This window comes from Equus caballus, unplaced genomic scaffold (genome assembly GCF_041296265.1).
Source record: "Equus caballus isolate H_3958 breed thoroughbred unplaced genomic scaffold, TB-T2T haplotype1-0000019, whole genome shotgun sequence".
NCBI classification, from domain to species: domain Eukaryota; kingdom Metazoa; phylum Chordata; class Mammalia; order Perissodactyla; family Equidae; genus Equus; species Equus caballus.
This window is the reverse complement of record NW_027222392.1, coordinates 3,517,638-3,540,215: the sequence shown is the minus strand read 5'-3', so window position 1 is coordinate 3,540,215 and position 22,578 is coordinate 3,517,638.

Below are 22,578 nucleotides of genomic sequence, written 5' to 3'. Positions count from 1 at the left end.
AATCACATGCCAATGACACCGGAAGCACCTGCCGAGCACGCCAGAACCACCTGCTCGACTCGCCATAACCACCCAATGGACACGCCAAAATGACCTGCCGGCTACGCCAGAACCACTTGGCGAACAATCCGGAATCAGCTGTCGGGCATGCCAGAACCACCTCTCAGACTTGCCAGAACCAAGGTTCCGGACACGCCGGTAGCACCTGCCGAGTATTACGGAACACGATGATCCACACCCAAGAACCACCTAGTGGACACGCCAAAATCAACTGCCGGCTACGCCGGAGCCACCGGCTCGACTCGCCGGAACCACCGCCGGACATGCAAAATGACCTGCCGGCTACGCCAGAACCACTTGGCGAGCACTCCGGAGTCACCTGTCGGGCATGCCGGAACCACCTCTCAGACTTGCCAGAACCATGTTCCGGACACGCCGGTACCACCTGCCGAGTATGGCGGAACCACCTGATCCACTCCCCAGAACCACCTGCGGACACCCCAGAATCACCTGCCGGCAACGCCAGAACCACTCGGCAGACACTCCGGAACCACCTGCCGGGCATGCCGGAACCACCTCTCAAAGGTGCCAGAACGACATGCCGGACACTCCGGAATCACCTGCCGGGCATGCCGGAACCATCTCTCAGACGTGCCAGAACCATGTTCCGGACACGCCGCTACCACCTGCCGAGCTCGCCGGAACGACCTGCTGGACACACCAAAATCACCTGCCGGCTACGCCAGAACCATTCAGCAGACACTCCGGAATCACCTGCCGGGCTGGCTGGAACCACCTGCCGGTCACGCCAACATCACATTTCAGCTACACGGGAACGACTTGGCGGACACTCCGGAAACACCTGTCGGGCCAGTCGGAACCACATCTCAGACGTGCCAGAACCATGTGCCTGAGATGCCGGAACCACTCCCCGAACAGACCGAAACAACCTGCCAAACCCGCCTGAACCCCCTGGTGAGAACGCCTGATCCACCTGCTCAAGTAGCCGGAACCACCTTCCCGACATGCCAAAATCACCTGCCAGGTCTACCAGAACCACTTGGTGGACACTCCGGAATCATCTGCCGGAAATGCCAGAACCAGCCCTCTGACAAACCAGAACCACGTGCCGGACACGCCGGAAGCACCTGCTGATCATGCCTGAGCCACATGCTCGACTTGCAAGAAACACCTGCCAGACACGCCAAAATCACCTGCCGGGTAGTCCAGAACCACGTGGCGGACTCTCTGGAATCACCTGTCGGGCATGCCGGAACCAACTCTCAGACGTGCCAGAACCTCATGCCGGACACGCCAGAACCACCTGCCGGACAGACCGGAAACACCGGCCGGACACGCCGGAACAACCGGCTTGACTCGCCGGAACCACCGCCGGACATGCAAAATGACCTGCCGGCTACGCCAGAACCACTTGGCGAACACTCCGGAATCACCTGTCGGGCAAGCCGGAACCACCTCTCAGACTTGCCAGAACCATGTTCCGGACACGCCGGTACCACCTGCCGAGTATGCCGGAACCACCTGATCCACTCCCCAGAACCACCTGCTGGACACGCCAGAATCACCTGCCGACTACGCCAGAACCACTCGGCAGACACTCCGGAACCAACTGCCGGGCATGCCGGAACCACCTCTCAGAGGTGCCAGAATCACATGCCGGACACTCTGGAATCACCTGCCGGGCATGCCGGAACCATCTCTCAGACGTGCCAGAACCATGTTCCCCACACGCCGGTACCTCCACCGAGCTCGCCGGAACCACCTGCTGGACACGCCAAAATCACCTGCCGACTACGCCAGAAACACGTGGCAGACACTCCGGAATCACCTGCCGGGCATGCCGGAACCACCTGCCGGACATGCCGTAACCACCGGCTCGACTCGCCGGAACCATTGCCGGACATGCAAAATCACCTGCCGGCTATGCCAGAACCACTTGGGGAACACTCTGGAATCACCTGCCGGGTATGGCGGAACCACCTCTCAGACATGCCGGAACCACATGCCAATGACACCGGAAGCACCTGCCGAGCACGCCAGAACCACCTGCTCGACTAGCCAAAACCACCTGCTGGACACGCCAAAATCACCTGCCGGCTACGCCACAACCATTTGGTGAACTCTTCGGAATCACCTGCCGGGCTGGCTGGAACCACCTGCCGGTCACGCCAACATCACCTGCCAGCTATGCCAGAACCACTTGGCGGACACCATGGAAACACCTGTCGGGCCGGCCGGAACCACCTATCAGACGTGCCAGAACCATGTGCCTGAGATGCCGGAACCACACCCCGAACAGACCGAAACCACGTGCCAGAACCGCCTGAACCACCTGCCGAGCACGCCGGAACCACCTACTCGACTCGCCGGAACCACCTACCTGACACGCTAAAATCACCTGCCGGGTATGCCACAACCACTTGGTGGACACTCCGGAATCATCTGCCGGACATGCCAGAACCAGCTCTCAGACACACCAGAACCACGTGCCGGACACGCCGGAAGCACCTGCTGATCATGCCTGAGCCAAATGCTCGACTTGCAAGAAACGCCTGCCAGACACGCCAAAATCACCTGCCGGGTACGCAAGAACCACGTGGCGGACATTCCGGAATCACCTGTCGGGCATGCCGGAACCAACTCTCAGACGTGCCAGAACCTCGTGCCGGACACGCCAGAACCACCTGCCGGACAGACCGGAAACACCTGCTGGACACGCCGGAACCACCGGCTCGAATCGCAGAAACACCTGTCGGACATGCCAAAATCACCTGCAGGGTACGCCAGAAACACTTGGCGGACGCTCCGGAATCACCTGTAGGGAGTGCCGGAACCAGATGATCCACTCCCCAGAACCACCTAGTGGACACGCCAAAATCAACTGCCGGCTATGCCGGAACCACCGGCTCGACTCGCCGGAACCACCACCGGACATGCAAAATGACATTCCGGCTACGCCATAACCACTTGGCGAACACTCCGGAATCACCTGTCGGGCATGCCGGAACCACCTCTCAGACTTGCCAGAGCCAAGTTCCGGACACGCCGGTACCACCTGCCGAGTATGCCGGAACCACCTGATCCACTCCCCAGAACCACCTGCTGGATGCGCCAGAATCACCTGCCGGCTACTCCAGAACCACTTGGCAGACACTCCGTAACCAACTGCCGGGCATGCCGGAACCACCTCTCAGAGGTGCCAGAACCACATGCCGGACACTCCGGAATCACCTGCCGGGCATGCCGGAACCATGTCTCAGACGTGCCAGAACCATGTTCCGGACATGCCGGAAGCACCTGCCGAGCTCGCCGGAACCACCTGCTGGACACGCCAAAATCACCTGCCGGCTACGCCAGAACCACTCGGCAGACACTCCGGAATCACATGCCGTGCATTCCGGATCCACCTCTCACAGGTGCCAGAACCACATGCTGGACACTCCGGAATCACCTGCCGGGCATTCCGGAACCACCTGCTGGACATGCCGGAACCACCGGCTCGAGTCGCCGGAATCATTGCCGGACATGCAAAATCACCTGCCGGCTACGCCAGAACCACTTGGCGAACACTCCGGAATCACCTGTCGGGCTTGGCGGAACCACCACTCAGACATGCCGGAACCACATGCCAATGACACCGGAAGCACCTGCCGAGCACGCCAGAACCACCTGCTCGACTCGCCACAACCACCCGCTGGACACGCCAAAATCACGTGCCGGCTACGCCAGAACCACTCGGCAGACACTCCGGAATCACCTGCCGGGCTGCCTGGAACCACCTGCCGGTCACGCCAACATCAACTTTCAGCTACGCCAGAACCACTTGGCGGACACTCCGGAAACACCTGCCGGGCATGCCGGAACCACCTCTCAGACGTGCCAGAACCATGTGCCGGACACGCCAGGACCACCTGCCGAGTATGCCGGAACCACCTGCTCCACTACCCAGAACCACCTGCTGGACCCGCCAAAATCACCTGCCGGCGACGTCACAACCACTCGGCAGACACTCCGGAACCACCTCCAGGACAGACCGGAACCAGCTGCCGGACACGCCGGGACCACCTGCTCGACTCGCCAGAACCACCTGCCGGACACGCCAGAATCACCAGCCGGCTACGCACAACCACTTGTCGCTCACTCCAGAATCACCTGCCGGGCATGCTGGAACCACCTCTCAGAGGTGCCACAACCACATGCCGGAGACGGCGGAAGCACCTGCCGAGAATGCCGGAATTTCCTGATCCACTCCCCAGAAGCACCTGCCGGAAACGCCAAAATCACCTGCCGGCTACGCCAGAACCACTTGGCGGACACTCCAGAATCACCTGCCGCGCATGCCAGCACAACCTCTCAGAAGTGCCAGAAGCACGTGCCGGACAGGCCGGAACCATCTCCCGGACAGACCTGAAACACAGGAAACACTCGCCGGAAACACCTGCTTGACTCACGGGTCCCACCTGCCGGACACGCCAAAATCGCCTGCCCGCTACACCAGAACCACATGGTGGACAAGCCGGAATCACGTGAAGGGCATGCCGACACAACCTCTCAGACGTGCCAGAACCTCTTGACGGACACCCCAGAACCACATGCTGGACAGACCGGAACCACCTGCCGGACACGCCAGAACCACAGGCTCGACACACCGGAACCATTGCCGGACATGCAAAATCACCTGCCGGCTATGCCAGAACCACTTGGCGAACACTCCGGAATCACCTGCCGGGAATGGCGGAACCACCTCTCAGACATGCCGGAGCCACATGCCAATGACACCGGAAGCACCTGCCGAGCACGCCAGAACCACCTGCTCGACTCGCCAAAACCACCTGCTGGACACGCCAAAATCACCTGCCGGCTACGCCACAACCATTCGGTGAACACTTCGGAATCACCTGCCAGGCTGGCTGGAACCACCTGCCGGTCACGCCAACATCACCTGCCAGCTATGCCAGAACCACTTGGCGGACACCATGGAAACACCTGTCGGGCCGGCCGGAACCACCTATCAGACGTGCCAGAACCATGTGCCTGAGATGCCGGAACCACACCCCGAACAGACAGAAACCATCTGCCAGACCCTTCTGAACCACCTGCCGAGCACCCCGGAACCACCTACTCGACTCGCCGGAACCACCTACCTGACACGCCAAAATCACCTGCCGGGTATGCCAGAACCACTTGGTGGACACTCCGGAATCATCTGCCGGACATGCCAGAACCAGCTCTCAGACACACCAGAACCACGTGCCGGACACGCCGGAAGCACGTGCTCAGCATGCCTGAGCCACATGCTCGACTTGCAAGAAACGCCTGCCAGACACGCCAAAATCACCTGCCGGGTACACCAGAACCACGTGGCGGACACTCCGGAATCACCTGTCGGGCATGCCGGAACCACCTCTCAGACGTGCCAGAACCTCGTGCCGGACACGCCAGAACCACCTGCCGGACAGACCGGAACCACCTGCCGGACACGCCGCAACCACCAGCTCGACTCGCCGGAACCACCGCCGGACATGCAAAATCACCTGCCGGCTACGCCCGAACCACTTGGCGAACACTCCCGAATCACCTGCCGGGCATGCCGGAACCACCTATCAGGCTTGCCAGAACCATGTTCCGGACACGCCGGTCGCACCTGCCGAGTTTGCCGGAACCACCTGATCCACTCCCCAGAACCAACTGCTGGACACGCCAGAATCACCTGCCGTCTATGCCAGAACCGCTCGGCAGACACTCCGGAACCACCTGCCGGGCATGCCGGAACCACCTCTCAAATGTGCCAGAACCACATGCCGGACACTCCGGAATCACCTGCCGGGCATGCCGGAACCATCTCTCAGACGTGCCAGAACCATGTTCCGGACACGCCGGTACCACCTGCCGAGCTCGCCGGAACCACCTGCTGGACACGCCAAAATCACATGCCGGCTTCGCCAGAACCACTCGGCAGACACTCCGGAACCACCTCCAGGACAGACCGGAACCAGCTGCCGGACACGCCGGGACCACCTGCTTGACTCGCCAGATCCACCTGCCGGACACGCCAGAATCACCAGCCGGCTACGCCACAACCACTTGTTGCACACTCCGGAATCACCAGCCGGGCATGCGGGAACCACCTCTCAGAGGTGCCACAACCAAATGCCGGAGACGGCGGAAGCACCTGCCAAGAATGCCGGAAGCTCCTGATCCACTCCCCAGAACCACCTGCCAGACACGCCAAAATCACCTGCCGGCTAAGCCAGAACCACTTGGCGGACACTCCAGAATCACCTGCCGGGCATGCCAGCACAACCTCTCAGAAGTGCCAGAAGCATGTGCCGGACAGGCTGGAACCATCTCCCGGACAGACCGGAAACACAGGAAACACTCGCCGGAACCACCTGCTTGACTCACCGGTCCCACCCGCCGGACACGCCAAAATCACCTGCCCGCTACACCAGAACCACTTGTTGGACAAGCCGGAATCACGTGAACGGCATGCCGACACAACCTCTCAGATGTGCCAGAACCTCTTGCCGGACACCCCAGAACCACCTGTTGGACAGACCGGAACCAGCTGTCGGACACACCTGAACCACCTGCCGAGCACGCCGGAACCACCTACTTGACTCGCCGGAACAACCTACCTGACACGCCAAAATCACCTGCTGGGTATGCCAGAACCACTTGGTGGACACTCCGGAATCATCTGCCGGACATGCCAGAACCAGCTCTCAGACACACCAGAACCACGTGCCGGACACGCCGGAAGCACGTGCTGAGCATGCCTGAGCCACATGCTCGACTTGCAAGAAACACCTGCCAGACACGCCAAAATCACCTGCCGGGTACGCCAGAACCACGTGGCGGACACTCCGGAATCACCTGTCGGACATGCCGGAACCACCTCTCAGACGTGCCAGAACCTCGTGCCGGACACGCCAGAACCACCTGCCGGACAGACCGGAACCACCTGCCGGACACGCCGCAACCAGCAGCTCGACTCGCCGGAACCACCGCTGGACATGCAAAATCACCTGCCGGCTACGCCAGAACCACTTGGCGAACACTCCCGAATCACCTGCCGGGCATGCCGGAACCACCTATCAGGCTTGCCAGAACCATGTTCCGGACACGCCGGTACCACCTGCCGAGTATGCCGGAACCACCTGATCCACTCCCCAGAACCACCTGCTGGACACGCCAGAATCACCTGCCGTCTACGCCAGAACCACTCGGCAGACACTCCGGAACCACCTGCCGGGCATGCCGGAACCACCTCTCAGAGGTGCCAGAAACACATGCCGGACACTCCGGAATCACCTGCCGGGCATGCCGGAACCATCTCTCAGACGTGCCAGAACCATGTTCCGGACACGCCGCTACCACCTGCCGAGATCGCCGGAACCACCTGCTGGACACGCCAAAATCACCTGCCGGCTATGCCAGAACCAGTTGGCGGACACTCCAGAATCACCTGCCGGGCTTGCTGGAACCACCTGCCGGTCACGCCAACATCACCTGCCAGCTACGCCAGAACCACTTGGCGGACACTCCGGAAACACCTGTCGGGCAGTCCGCAACCGCCTCTCAGACATGCCACAACCATGTGCCTGAGATGCCGGAACCACACCCCGAAATGACCGAAAACACCTGCCAGACCCGCCTGAACCCCCTGGCGAGCACGCCTGATCCACCTGTTCAACTAGCCGGAACCACCTTCCTGACACGCCAAAATCACCTGCCAGGTAGACCAGAACCACTTGGTGGACACTCTGGAATCATCTGCCGGACATGCCAGAACCAGCTCTCAGACACACCAGAACCACGTGCCAGAGACGCCGGGGGCACCAGCTGAGCATGCCTGAGCCACTTGCACGACTCACAAGAAACACCTGTCGGACAGGCCAAAATCACCTGCCGGGTACGCCAGAAACACTTGGCGGACACTCCGGAATCACCTGTCGGGCATGCCGGAAACACCTCTCAGATCTGCCAGAACCATGTTCTGGACACGCCGGTACCACCTCTCGAGTATGCCGGAACCAGCTGATCCACTCCCCAGAACCACCTACAGGACACGCCAAAATCAACTGCCGGGTATGCCAGAACCACACGGCAGACACTCCGAAATCACATGCCAGGCATTCCGGAACCACCTCTCAGAGGTGCAGGAACCACATGCCGGAGACTCAGGAATGACCTGCAGGGCATGCCGGAACCACCTATCAAAGGTGCCAGAACCACATGCCGGAGACTCTGGAATCACCTGCTGGGCATGCCGGAACCTTCTCTCAGACGTGCCACAACCATGTGCCGGAGAGACAGGAAGCACCTGCCGAGCTCTCCGGAACCACCTGCTGGACATGCCGGAACCACCTGCCTCACAGGCCAAAATCATATGCCGGCTACGCCAAAACCACTGAGTGGACACTCCAGAATCACCTTACGGGCATGCCGGAACCACGTCATGGACAGATGGCAAACACCTGCCGGACCTGCCGGAACCACCTGCCGAGCACGCCGGAACCACCTGCTCGACTCAACAGAGCCACCTGCCGGACACACCAGAAACACCTGCGGGGTACGCCAGAACCACTTGGAGGACTCTCCGGAATCACCTGCCGGGCATGCCGGAACCACCTCTCAGACGTGCCAGAACCATGTGCCGGACACGCCAGGACCACCTGCCGAGTATGCCGGAACCACCTGCTCCACTCCCCAGAACCACCTGCTGGACCCGCCAAAATCACCTGCCGGCGACGTCACAACCACTCGGCAGACACTCCGGAACCACCTCCAGGACAGACCGGAACCAGCTGCCGGACACGCCGGGACCACCTGCTCGACTCGCCAGAACCACCTGCCGGACACGCCAGAATCACCAGCCGGCTACGCACAACCACTTGTCGCACACTCCAGAATCACCTGCCGGGCATGCTGGAACCACCTCTCAGAGGTGCCACAACCACATGCCGGAGACGGCGGAAGCACCTGCCGAGAATGCCGGAATTTCCTGATCCACTCCCCAGAAGCACCTGCCGGAAACGCCAAAATCACCTGCCGGCTACGCCAGAACCACTTGGCGGACACTCCAGAATCACCTGCCGCGCATGCCAGCACAACCTCTCAGAAGTGCCAGAAGCACGTGCCGGACAGGCCGGAACCATCTCCCGGACAGACCTGAAACACAGGAAACACTCGCCGGAAACACCTGCTTGACTCACGGGTCCCACCTGCCGGACATGCCAAAATCGCCTGCCCGCTACACCAGAACCACATGGTGGACAAGCCGGAATCACGTGAAGGGCATGCCGACACAACCTCTCAGACGTGCCAGAACCTCTTGACGGACACCCCAGAACCACATGCTGGACAGACCGGAACCACCTGCCGGACACGCCAGAACCACAGGCTCGACACACCGGAACCATTGCCGGACATGCAAAATCACCTGCCGGCTATGCCAGAACCACTTGGCGAACACTCCGGAATCACCTGCCGGGAATGGCGGAACCACCTCTCAGACATGCCGGAGCCACATGCCAATGACACCGGAAGCACCTGCCGAGCACGCCAGAACCACCTGCTCGACTCGCCAAAACCACCTGCTGGACACGCCAAAATCACCTGCCGGCTACGCCACAACCATTCGGTGAACACTTCGGAATCACCTGCCAGGCTGGCTGGAACCACCTGCCGGTCACGCCAACATCACCTGCCAGCTATGCCAGAACCACTTGGCGGACACCATGGAAACACCTGTCGGGCCGGCCGGAACCACCTATCAGACGTGCCAGAACCATGTGCCTGAGATGCCGGAACCACACCCCGAACAGACAGAAACCATCTGCCAGACCCTTCTGAACCACCTGCCGAGCACCCCGGAACCACCTACTCGACTCGCCGGAACCACCTACCTGACACGCCAAAATCACCTGCCGGGTATGCCAGAACCACTTGGTGGACACTCCGGAATCATCTGCCGGACATGCCAGAACCAGCTCTCAGACACACCAGAACCACGTGCCGGACACGCCGGAAGCACGTGCTGAGAATGCCTGAGCCACATGCTCGACTTGCAAGAAACGCCTGCCAGACACGCCAAAATCACCTGCCGGGTACACCAGAACCACGTGGCGGACACTCCGGAATCACCTGTCGGGCATGCCGGAACCACCTCTCAGACGTGCCAGAACCTCGTGCCGGACACGCCAGAACCACCTGCCGGACAGACCGGAACCACCTGCCGGACACGCCGCAACCACCAGCTCGACTCGCCGGAACCACCGCCGGACATGCAAAATCACCTGCCGGCTACGCCCGAACCACTTGGCGAACACTCCCGAATCACCTGCCGGGCATGCCGGAACCACCTATCAGGCTTGCCAGAACCATGTTCCGGACACGCCGGTCGCACCTGCCGAGTTTGCCGGAACCACCTGATCCACTCCCCAGAACCAACTGCTGGACACGCCAGAATCACCTGCCGTCTATGCCAGAACCGCTCGGCAGACACTCCGGAACCACCTGCCGGGCATGCCGGAACCACCTCTCAAATGTGCCAGAACCACATGCCGGACACTCCAGAATCACCTGCCGGGCATGCCGGAACCATCTCTCAGACGTGCCAGAACCATGTTCCGGACACGCCGGTACCACCTGCCGAGCTCGCCGGAACCACCTGCTGGACACGTCAAAATCACATGCCGGCTTCGCCAGAACCACTCGGCAGACACTCCGGAACCACCTCCAGGACAGACCGGAACCAGCTGCCGGACACGCCGGGACCACCTGCTCGACTCGCCAGAACCACCTGCCGGACACGCCAGAATCACCAGCCGGCTACGCACAACCACTTGTCGCTCACTCCAGAATCACCTGCCGGGCATGCTGGAACCACCTCTCAGAGGTGCCACAACCACATGCCGGAGACGGCGGAAGCACCTGCCGAGAATGCCGGAATTTCCTGATCCACTCCCCAGAAGCACCTGCCGGAAACGCCAAAATCACCTGCCGGCTACGCCAGAACCACTTGGCGGACACTCCAGAATCACCTGCCGCGCATGCCAGCACAACCTCTCAGAAGTGCCAGAAGCACGTGCCGGACAGGCCGGAACCATCTCCCGGACAGACCTGAAACACAGGAAACACTCGCCGGAAACACCTGCTTGACTCACGGGTCCCACCCGCCGGACACGCCAAAATCACCTGCCCGCTACACCAGAACCACTTGTTGGACAAGCCGGAATCACGTGAACGGCATGCCGACACAACCTCTCAGATGTGCCAGAACCTCTTGCCGGACACCCCAGAACCACCTGTTGGACAGACCGGAACCAGCTGTCGGACACACCTGAACCACCTGCCGAGCACGCCGGAACCACCTACTTGACTCGCCGGAACAACCTACCTGACACGCCAAAATCACCTGCTGGGTATGCCAGAACCACTTGGTGGACACTCCGGAATCATCTGCCGGACATGCCAGAACCAGCTCTCAGACACACCAGAACCACGTGCCGGACACGCCGGAAGCACGTGCTGAGCATGCCTGAGCCACATGCTCGACTTGCAAGAAACACCTGCCAGACACGCCAAAATCACCTGCCGGGTACGCCAGAACCACGTGGCGGACACTCCGGAATCACCTGTCGAACATGCCGGAACCACCTCTCAGACGTGCCAGAACCTCGTGCCGGACACGCCAAAACCACCTGCCGGACAGACCGGAACCACCTGCCGGACACGCCGCAACCAGCAGCTCGACTCGCCGGAACCACCGCTGGACATGCAAAATCACCTGCCGGCTACGCCAGAACCACTTGGCGAACACTCCCGAATCACCTGCCGGGCATGCCGGAACCACCTATCAGGCTTGCCAGAACCATGTTCCGGACACGCCGGTACCACCTGCCGAGTATGCCGGAACCACCTGATCCACTCCCCAGAACCACCTGCTGGACACGCCAGAATCACCTGCCGTCTACGCCAGAACCACTCGGCAGACACTCCGGAACCACCTGCCGGGCATGCCGGAACCACCTCTCAGAGGTGCCAGAAACACATGCCGGACACTCCGGAATCACCTGCTGGGCATGCCGGAACCATCTCTCAGACGTGCCAGAACCATGTTCCGGACACGCCGCTACCACCTGCCGAGATCGCCGGAACCACCTGCTGGACACGCCAAAATCACCTGCCGGCTATGCAAGAACCAGTTGGCGGACACTCCAGAATCACCTGCCGGGCTTGCTGGAACCACCTGCCGGTCACGCCAACATCACCTGCCAGCTACGCCAGAACCACTTGGCGGACACTCCGGAAACACCTGTCGGGCAGTCCGCAACCGCCTCTCAGACATGCCACAACCATGTGCCTGAGATGCCGGAACCACACCCCGAAATGACCGAAAACACCTGCCAGACCCGCCTGAACCCCCTGGCGAGCACGCCTGATCCACCTGTTCAACTAGCCGGAACCACCTTCCTGACACGCCAAAATCACCTGCCAGGTAGACCAGAACCACTTGGTGGACACTCTGGAATCATCTGCCGGACATGCCAGAACCAGCTCTCAGACACACCAGAACCACGTGCCAGAGACGCCGGGGGCACCAGCTGAGCATGCCTGAGCCACTTGCACGACTCACAAGAAACACCTGTCGGACAGGCCAAAATCACCTGCCGGGTACGCCAGAAACACTTGGCGGACACTCCGGAATCACCTGTCGGGCATGCCGGAAACACCTCTCAGATCTGCCAGAACCATGTTCTGGACACGCCGGTACCACCTCTCGAGTATGCCGGAACCAGCTGATCCACTCCCCAGAACCACCTACAGGACACGCCAAAATCAACTGCCGGGTATGCCAGAACCACACGGCAGACACTCCGGAATCACATGCCAGGCATTCCGGAACCACCTCTCAGAGGTGCAGGAACCACATGCCGGAGACTCAGGAATGACCTGCAGGGCATGCCGGAACCACCTATCAAAGGTGCCAGAACCACATGCCGGAGACTCTGGAATCACCTGCTGGGCATGCCGGAACCTTCTCTCAGACGTGCCACAACCACGTGCCGGAGAGACAGGAAGCACCTGCCGAGCTCTCCGGAACCACCTGCTGGACATGCCGGAACCACCTGCCTCACAGGCCAAAATCATATGCCGGCTACGCCAAAACCACTGAGTGGACACTCCAGAATCACCTTACGGGCATGCCGGAACCACGTCATGGACAGACGGCAAACACCTGCCGGACCTGCCGGAACCACCTGCCGAGCACGCCGGAACCACCTGCTCGACTCAACAGAGCCACCTGCCGGACACACCAGAAACACCTGCGGGGTACGCCAGAACCACTTGGAGGACTCTCCGGAATCACCTGCCGGGCATGCCGGAACCACCTCTCAGACGTGCCAGAACCATGTGCCGGACACGCCAGGACCACCTGCCGAGTATGCCGGAACCACCTGCTCCACTCCCCAGAACCACCTGCTGGACCCGCCAAAATCACCTGCCGGCGACGTCACAACCACTCGGCAGACACTCCGGAACCACCTCCAGGACAGACCGGAACCAGCTGCCGGACACGCCGGGACCACCTGCTCGACTCGCCAGAACCACCTGCCGGACACGCCAGAATCACCAGCCGGCTACGCCACAACCACTTGTCGCACACTCCAGAATCACCTGCCGGGCATGCTGGAACCACCTCTCAGAGGTGCCACAAACACATGCCGGAGACGGCGGAAGCACCTGCCGAGAATGCCGGAATTTCCTGATCCACTCCCCAGAAGCACCTGCCGGAAACGCCAAAATCACCTGCCGGCTACGCCAGAACCACTTGGCGGACACTCCAGAATCACCTGCCGGGCATGCCAGCACAACCTCTCAGAAGTGCCAGAAGCACGTGCCGGACAGGCCGGAACCATCTCCCGGACAGACCTGAAACAAGGGAAACAATCGCCGGAAACACCTGCTTGACACACGGGTCCCGCCTGCCGGACACGCCAAAATCACCTGCCCGCTACACCAGAACCACATGGTGGACAAGCCGGAATCACGTGAAGGGCATGCCGACACAACCTCTCAAACGTGCCAGAACCTCTTGCCGGACACCCCAGAACAACCTGCTGGACAGACCGGAACCACCTGCCGGACACGCCAGAACCACAGGCTCGACTCACCGGAACCATTGCCGGACATGCAAAATCACCTGCCGGCTACGCCAGAACCACTTGGCGAACACTCCGGAATCACCTGCCGGGAATGGCGGAACCACCTCTCAGACATGCCGGAGCCACATGCCAATGACACCGGAAGCACCTGCCGAGCACGCCAGAACCACCTGCTCGACTCGCCAAAACCACCTGCTGGACATGCCAAAATCACCTGCCGGCTACGCCACAACCATTTGGTGAACACTTCGGAATCACCTGCCAGGCTGGCTGGAACCACCTGCCGGTCACGCCAACATCACCTTTCAGCTACGCCAGTACCACTTGGCGGACACTCCGGAAACACCTGTCGGGCCGGCCGGAACCACCTCTCAGACGTGCCAGAACCATGTGCCTGAGATGCCGGAACCACTCCCCGAACAGACCGAAACCACCTGCCAGACCCGCCTGAACCCCCTGGCGAGCACGCCTGATCCACCTGCTCAACTAGCCGGAACCACCTTCCTGACACGCCAAAATCACCTGCCAGGTCTACCAGAACCACTTGGTGGACACTCCGGAATCATCTGCCGGACATGCCAGAACCAGCTCTCAGACACACCAGAACCACGTGCCAGAGACGCCGGAAGCACCAGCTGAGCATGACTGAGCCACCTGCTCGACTCGAAGAAACACTTGTCGGACATGCCAAAATCACTTGCCAGGTACGCCAGAAACACTTGGCAGACGCTCCGGAATCACCTGTCGGGCGTGCCGGAACCAGCTGATCCACTCCCCAGAACCACCTAGTGGACACGCCAAAATCAACTGCCGGCTACGCCGGATCCACCGGCTCGACTCGCCGGAACCACCGCCGGACATGCAAAATGACCTGCCGGCTATGCCAGAACCACTTGGCGAACACTCCGGAATCACCTGTCGGGCATGCCGGAACCACCTCTCAGAGGTGCCAGAACCACATGCCGGACATTCCGGAATCACCTGCCGGGCATGCCGGAGCCACCTCTCAGAGGTGCCAGAACCACATGCCGGACACTCCGGAATCACCTGCCTGGCATGCCGAAACCATCTCTCAGACGTGCCAGAACCATGTTCCGGACACGCTGGTACCACCTGCCGAGCTCGCCGGAACCACCTGCTGGACACGCCAAAATCACCTGCCAGCTACGCAAGAACCACACGGCAGACACTCCGGAAACACCTGTCGGGCCGGCCGGAACCACCTCTCAGACATGCCAGAACCATGTGCCTGAGATGCCGGAACCACTCCCCGAACAGACCGAAACCACCTGCCAGACCCGCCTGAACACCCTGGTGAGCACGCCTGATAAACCTGCTCTACTAGCCGGAACCACATTCCTGACACGCCAAAATCACCTGCCGGCTACGCCACAACCATTTGGTGAACTCTTCGGAATCACCTGCCGGGCTGGCTCCAGAACCACTTGGCAGACACAACGGAACCACCTGCCGGGCATGCCGGAACCACCTCTCAGACATGCCGGAACCACATGCCAATGACACCGGAAGCACCTGGCGAGCACGCCAGAACCACCTGCTCGACTCGCCAAAACCACCTGCTGGACACGCCAAAATCACCTGCCGGCTACGCCACAACCATTTGGTGAACTCTACGGAATCACCTGCCGGGCTTGCTGGAACCACCTGCTGGTCACGCCAACATCACCTGCCAGCTATGCCAGAACCACTTGGCGGACACCATGGAAACACCTGTCGGGCCGGCCAGAACCACCTCTAAGACGTGCCAGAACCATGAGCCTGAATGCCGGAACCACTCCCCGAACAGACCGAAACCTCCTGCCAGACCCGCCTGAACCCCCTGGCGAGCACGCCTGATCCACCTGCTCAACTATCCGGAACCAACTTCCTGACACGCCAAAATCACCTTCCAGGTCTACCAGAACCACTTGGTGGACACTCCGGAATCATCTGCCGGACATGCCAGAAGCAGCTCTCAGACACACCAGAACCACGTGCCAGAGACGCCGGAAGCACCAGCTGAGCATGCCTGAGCCACCTGCTCGACTCGCAAGATACACCTGTCGGACATGCCAAAATCACCTGCCGGGTACGCCAGAAACACTTGGCGGACGCTCCGGAATCACCTGTCGGGCGTGCCGGAACCAGCTGATCCACTCTCCAGAACCACCTAGTGGACATGCCAAAATCAACTCCCGGCTACGCCGAAACCACCGGCTCGACTCGCCGGAACCACCGCCGGACATGCAAAATGACCTGCCGGCTATGCCAGAACCACTTGGCGAACACTCTGGAATCACCTGTCGGTTGTGCCGGAACCACCTCTCAGACTTGCCAGAACCATGTTCCGGACACGCCGGTACCACCTGCCGAGTATGCCGGAACCACCTGATCCACTCCCCAGAACCACCTGCTGGAAACGCCAGAATCACCTGCCGGCTACGCCAGAACCACTCGGCAGACACTAGGGAACCACCTGCCGGGCATGCCGGAACCACCTCTCAGAGGTGCCAGAACCACATGCCGGACACTCCGGAATCACCTGCCGGGCATGCCGGAACCATCTCTCAGACGTGCCAGAACCATGTTCCGGACACGCCGGTAGCACCTGCCGAGCTCGCTGGAGCCACCTGCTGGACACGCCGAAATCACCTGCCGGCTACGCCAGAAGCACTCAGCAGACACTCCGGAATCACCTGCCGGGCTGGCTGGAACCACCTGCCGGTCACGCCAACATCACCTTTCAGCTACGCCGGAACCACTTGGCGGACACTCCGGAAACACCTGTAGGGCCGGCCGGAACCACATCTCAGACGTGCCAGAACCATGTGCCTGAGATGCCGGAACCACACCCCGAACAGACCGAAACCACCTGCCAGACTCGCCTGAACCCCCTGGCGAGCACGCCTGATCCACCTGCTCAACTAGCCGGAACCACCTTCCAGACACGCCAAAATCACCTGCCAGGTCTACCAGAACCACTTGGTGGACACTCCGGAATCATCTGCCCCAAATGCCAGAACCAGCCCTCTGACACACCAGAACCACATGCCGGACACGCCGGAAGCACCTGCTGATCATGCCTGAGCCACATGCTCGACTTGCAGAAAACACCTGCCAGACACGCCAAAATCACCTGCCGGGTACGCCAGAACCACGTGGCGGACACTCCAGAATCGCCTGTCGGGCATGCCTGAACCAACTCTCAGACGTGCCAGAACCTCGTGCCGCAGACGCCAGAACCTCGTGCCGGTCACGCCAGAACCACCTGCCGGACACGCCGGAACTACCAGCTCGACTCGCCGGAACCACAGCCGGAAATTCAAAATGACCTGCCGGCTACGCCAGAACCACTTGGCGAACAATCCGGAATCACCTGTCGGGCTGGCTGGAACCACCTGCCGGTCACGCCAACATCACCTTTCAGCTACGCCAGAACCACTTGGCGGACACTCCGGAAACACCTCTCCGGCCGGCCGGAACCACCCCTCAGACGTGCCACAACCATGTGCCTGAGAGGCCGGAACCACTCCCCGAACAGTCCGAAACCACCTGCCAGACCCGCCTGAACCCCCTGGCGAGCACGCCTGATCCACCTGCTCAACTAGCCGGAACCACCTTCCTGACACGCCAAAATCAACTGCCGGCTACGCCACAACCATTTGGTGAACTCTTCGGAATAACCTGCCGGGCTGGCTCCAGAACCACTCCGCAGACACTCCGGAACCACCTGACGGGCATGCCGGAACCACCTCTCAGAGATGCCGGAACCACATGCCAATGACACCGGAAGCACCTGCCGAGCACGCCAGAACCACCTGCTCGACTCGCCAAAACCACCTTCTGGACACGCCAAAATCACCTGCCGGCTACGCCACAACCATTTGGTGAACTCTTCGGAATCACCTGCCGGGCTGGCAGGAAACGCTGCAGGTCACGCCAACATCACCTGCCAGCTATGCCAGAACCACTTGGCGGACACCATGGAAACACCTGTCGGGCCGGCCGGAACCACGTCTCAGACGTGCCAGAACCATGAGCCTGAGATGCCGGAACCACTCCCCGAACAGACCGAAACCACCTGCCAGACCCGCCTGAACCCCCTGGCGAGCACGCCTGATCCACCTGCTCAACTAGCCGTTACCACCTTCCTGACACGTCAAAATCACCTGCCAGGTATACCAGAACCACTTGGTGGACACTCCGGAATCATCTGCCGGACATGCCAGAACCAGCTCTCAGACACACCAGAACCACGTGCCAGAGACGCCGGAAGCACCAGCTGAGCATGCCTGAGCCAAATGCTCGACTTGCAAGAAACGCCTGCCAGGCACGCCAAAATCACCTGCCGGGTACGCAAGAACCACGTGGCGGACACTCCGGAATCACCTGTCGGGCATGCCAGAACCAACTCTCAGACGTGCCAGAACCTCGTGCCGGACACGCCAGAACCACCTGCCGGACAGACCGGAAACACCTGCTGGACACGCCGGAACCACCGGCTCGACTCGCAAGAAACACCTGTTGGACATGCCAAAATCACCTGCAGGGTACGCCAGAAACACTTGGCGGACGCTCCGGAATCACCTGTAGGGTGTGCCGGAACCAGCTGATCCACTCCCCAGAACCACCTAGTGGACACGCCAAAATCAACTGCCAGCTACGCCGGAACCACCGGCTCGACTCTCCGGAACCACCGCCGGACATGCAAAATGACCTGCCGGCTACGCCAGAACCACTTGGCGAACACTCCGGAATCACCTGTCGGGCAGGCTGGAACCACCTGCCGTTCACTCCAACATCACCTTTCAGCTACGCCGGAACCACTCGGCAGACACTCCGGAATCACCTGCCGGGCTGGCTGGAACCACCTGCCGGTCACGCCAATATCGCCTTTCAGCTACGCCAGAACCACTTTGCGGACACTCCTGAAACACCTGTCGGGCCGGCCGGAACCACCTCTCAGACATGCCAGAACCATGTGCCTGAGATGCCAGAACCACTCCCCGAACAGACCGAAACCACCTGCCAGACCCGCCTGAACCCCCTGGCGAGCACGCCTGATCCACCTGCTCAACTAGCCGGAACCACCTTCCTGACACGCCAAAATCACCTGCCAGGTCTACCAGAACCACTTGGTGGACACTCCGGAATCATCTGCCGGACATGACAGAACCAGCTCTCAGACACACCAGAACCACGTGCCAGAGACGCCGGAAGCACCAGCTGAGCATGCCTGAGCCACCTGCTCGACTCGCAAGGTACACCTGTCGGACATGCCAAAATCACCTGCCGGGTACGCCAGAAACACTTGGCGGACGCTCCGGAATCACCTGTCGGGCGTGCCGGAACCACCTCTCAGACTTGCCAGAACCATGTTCTGGACACGCCGGTACCACCTGCCGACTATGCCAGAACGCGCTGATCCACTCCCCAGAATCACCTAGTGGACACGCCAAAATCAACTGCCGGCTACGCCAGAACCACTCGGCAGACACTCCGGAACCGCCTGCCGGGCATGCCGGAACCACCTCTCAGAGTTGCCAGAACCACATGCCGGACACTCAGGGATCACCTGCCGGGCATGCCGGAACCACCTGCTGGACCTGCCGGGATCACCTGCCGGACATGCCCGAACCACCGGCTCGACTCGCCGGAACCATTGCTGGACATGCAAAATCACCTGCCAGCTACGCCAGAACCACACGGCAGACACTGCGGAATCACCTGCCGGGCTGACTGGAACCACCTGCCGGTCACGCCTACATCACCTTTCAGCTACGCCAGAACCACTTGGTGGACACTCCGGAATCATCCGCCGGAAATGCCAGAACCAGCCCTCTGACACACCAGAACCACGTGCCGGACACGCCGGAAGCACCTGCTGATCATGCCTGAGCCACATGCTCGACTTGCAAAAAACACCTGCCAGACACGCCAAAATCACCTGCCGGGTACGCCAGAACCACGTGGCGGACACTCCGGAATCGCCTGTCGGGCATGCCTGAACCAACTCTCACACGTGCCAGAACCTCGTGCCGGAGACGCCAGAAACTCGTGCCGGTCACGCCAGAACCACCTGCCGGACACGCCGGAACCACGGCTCGACTCGCCGGAACCACCGCCGGACATTCAAAATGACCTGCCGGCTACGCCAGAACCACTTGGCGAACACTCCGGAATCACCTGTCGGTCGTGCCAGAACCACCTCTCAGACTTGCCAGAACCATGTTCCGGACACTCCGGAATCACCTGCCGGGCATGCCGGAACCACCTCTCAGAGGTGCCAGAACCACATGCCGGACACTCCGGAATCACCTGCCGGGCATGCCGGAACCACCTCTCAGAGGTGCCAGAACCACATGCCGGACACTACAGAATCACCTGCCGGGCATGCCGGAACCACCTGCTGGACATGCCGGAACCACCGGCTCGACTCGCCGGAACCACCGCCGGACTTGCAAAATGACCTGCCGGCTACGCCAGAACCACTTGGCGAACACTCCGTAATCACCTGTCGGGCATGCCGGAACCACCTCTCAGACTTGCCAGAACCATGTTTCGGACACGCCGGTACCACCTGCCGAGTATGCCGGAACCACCTGATCCACTCCCCAAAACCACCTGCTGGACACTCCAGAATCACCTGTCGACTACGCCAGAACCACTCGGCAGACACTCCGGAACCACCTGCCGGGCATGCCGGAACCACCTCTCAGAGGTGCCAGAACCACATGCCGGACACGCCAGAATCACCACCCGGCTACGCTACAACCACTTGTCGGACACTCCGGAATCACCTGCCGGGCAAGCCGGAACCACCTCTCAGAGGTGCCACAACCACATGCCTGAGACAGCGGAAGCACCTTCCGAGAATGCCGGAAGTGCCTGATCCACTCCCCAGAACCACCTGCCGGACACGCCAAAATCACCTGCCGGCTACGCCAGAACCACTTGGCGAACACTCCGGAATCACCGGTCGTGCATGCCAGAACCACCTCTCAGACTTGCCTGAACCATGTTCCGGATATGCCAGTACCACCAGCCGAGCTCACCGGAACCACCTGCTGGACACGACAGAATCACCTGCCGGCTATGCCAGAACCACTCGGCAGACACTCCGGAATCACATGCCAGGCATTCCAGAACCACCTCTCAGAGGTGCCAGATCCACATGCCGGACACTCCGGAATCACCTGCCGGGCATGCCGGAACCATCTCTCAGACGTGCCAGAACCATGTTCCGGACACGCCGGTACCACCTGCCGAGCTCGCCGGAACCACCAGCTGGACACGCCAAGATCACCTGCCGGCTACGCCAGAACCATTCAGCAGACACTCCGGAATCACCTGCCGGGCATGCCCGAACCACCTCTCAGAGGTGCCAGAACCAAATGCCGGACACTCCGGAATCACATGCCGGGCATGCCGGAACCACCTCTCAGAGGTGCCAGAACCACATGCCGGACACTCCGTAATCACCAGCCGGGCATGCCGGAACCACCTCTCAGAGGTGCCAGAACCACATGCCGGACACTCCGGTATCACCTGCCGGACATGCCGGAACCACCGGCTCGACTCACCGGAACCATTGCCGGCTACGCCAGAACCACTTGGCGGACACTCCGGAAACACCTCTCCGGCCGGCCGGAACCACCTCTCAGACGTGCCAGAACGATGTGCCTGAGAGGCCGGAACCACTCCCCGAACAGACCGAAACCAACTGCCAGACCCGCCTGAACCCCCTGGCGAGCACGCCTGATCCACCTGCTCAACTAGCCGGAACCACCTTCCTGACACGCCAAAATCAACTGCCGGCTACGCCACAACCATTTGGTGAGCTCTTCGGAATCACCTGCTGGGCTGGCTCCAGAACCACTCGGCAGACACTCCGGAACCACCTCACGGGCATGCCGGAACCACCTCTCAGACATGCCGGAACCACATGCCAATGACACCGGAAGCACCTGCCGAGCACGCCAGAACCACCTGCTCGACTCGCCAAAACCACCTTCTGGACACGCCAAAATCACCTGCTGGCTACGCCACAACCATTTGGTGAACTCTTCGGAATCACCTGCCGGGCTGGCTGGAACCACCTGCCGGTCACGCCAACATCACCTTCCAGCTATGCCAGAACCACTTGGCGGACACCATGGAAACACCTGTCGTGCCGGCCGGAACCACCTATCAGACGTGCCAGAACCATGTGCCTGAGATGCCGGAACCACACCCCGAACAGACCGAAACCACCTGCCAGACCCGCCTGATCCACCTGCCGAGCACGCAGGAACCAACTACTAGACTCGCTGGAACCACCTACCTGACACGCTAAAATCACCTGCCGCGTATGCCACAACCACTCGGTGGACACTCCGGAATC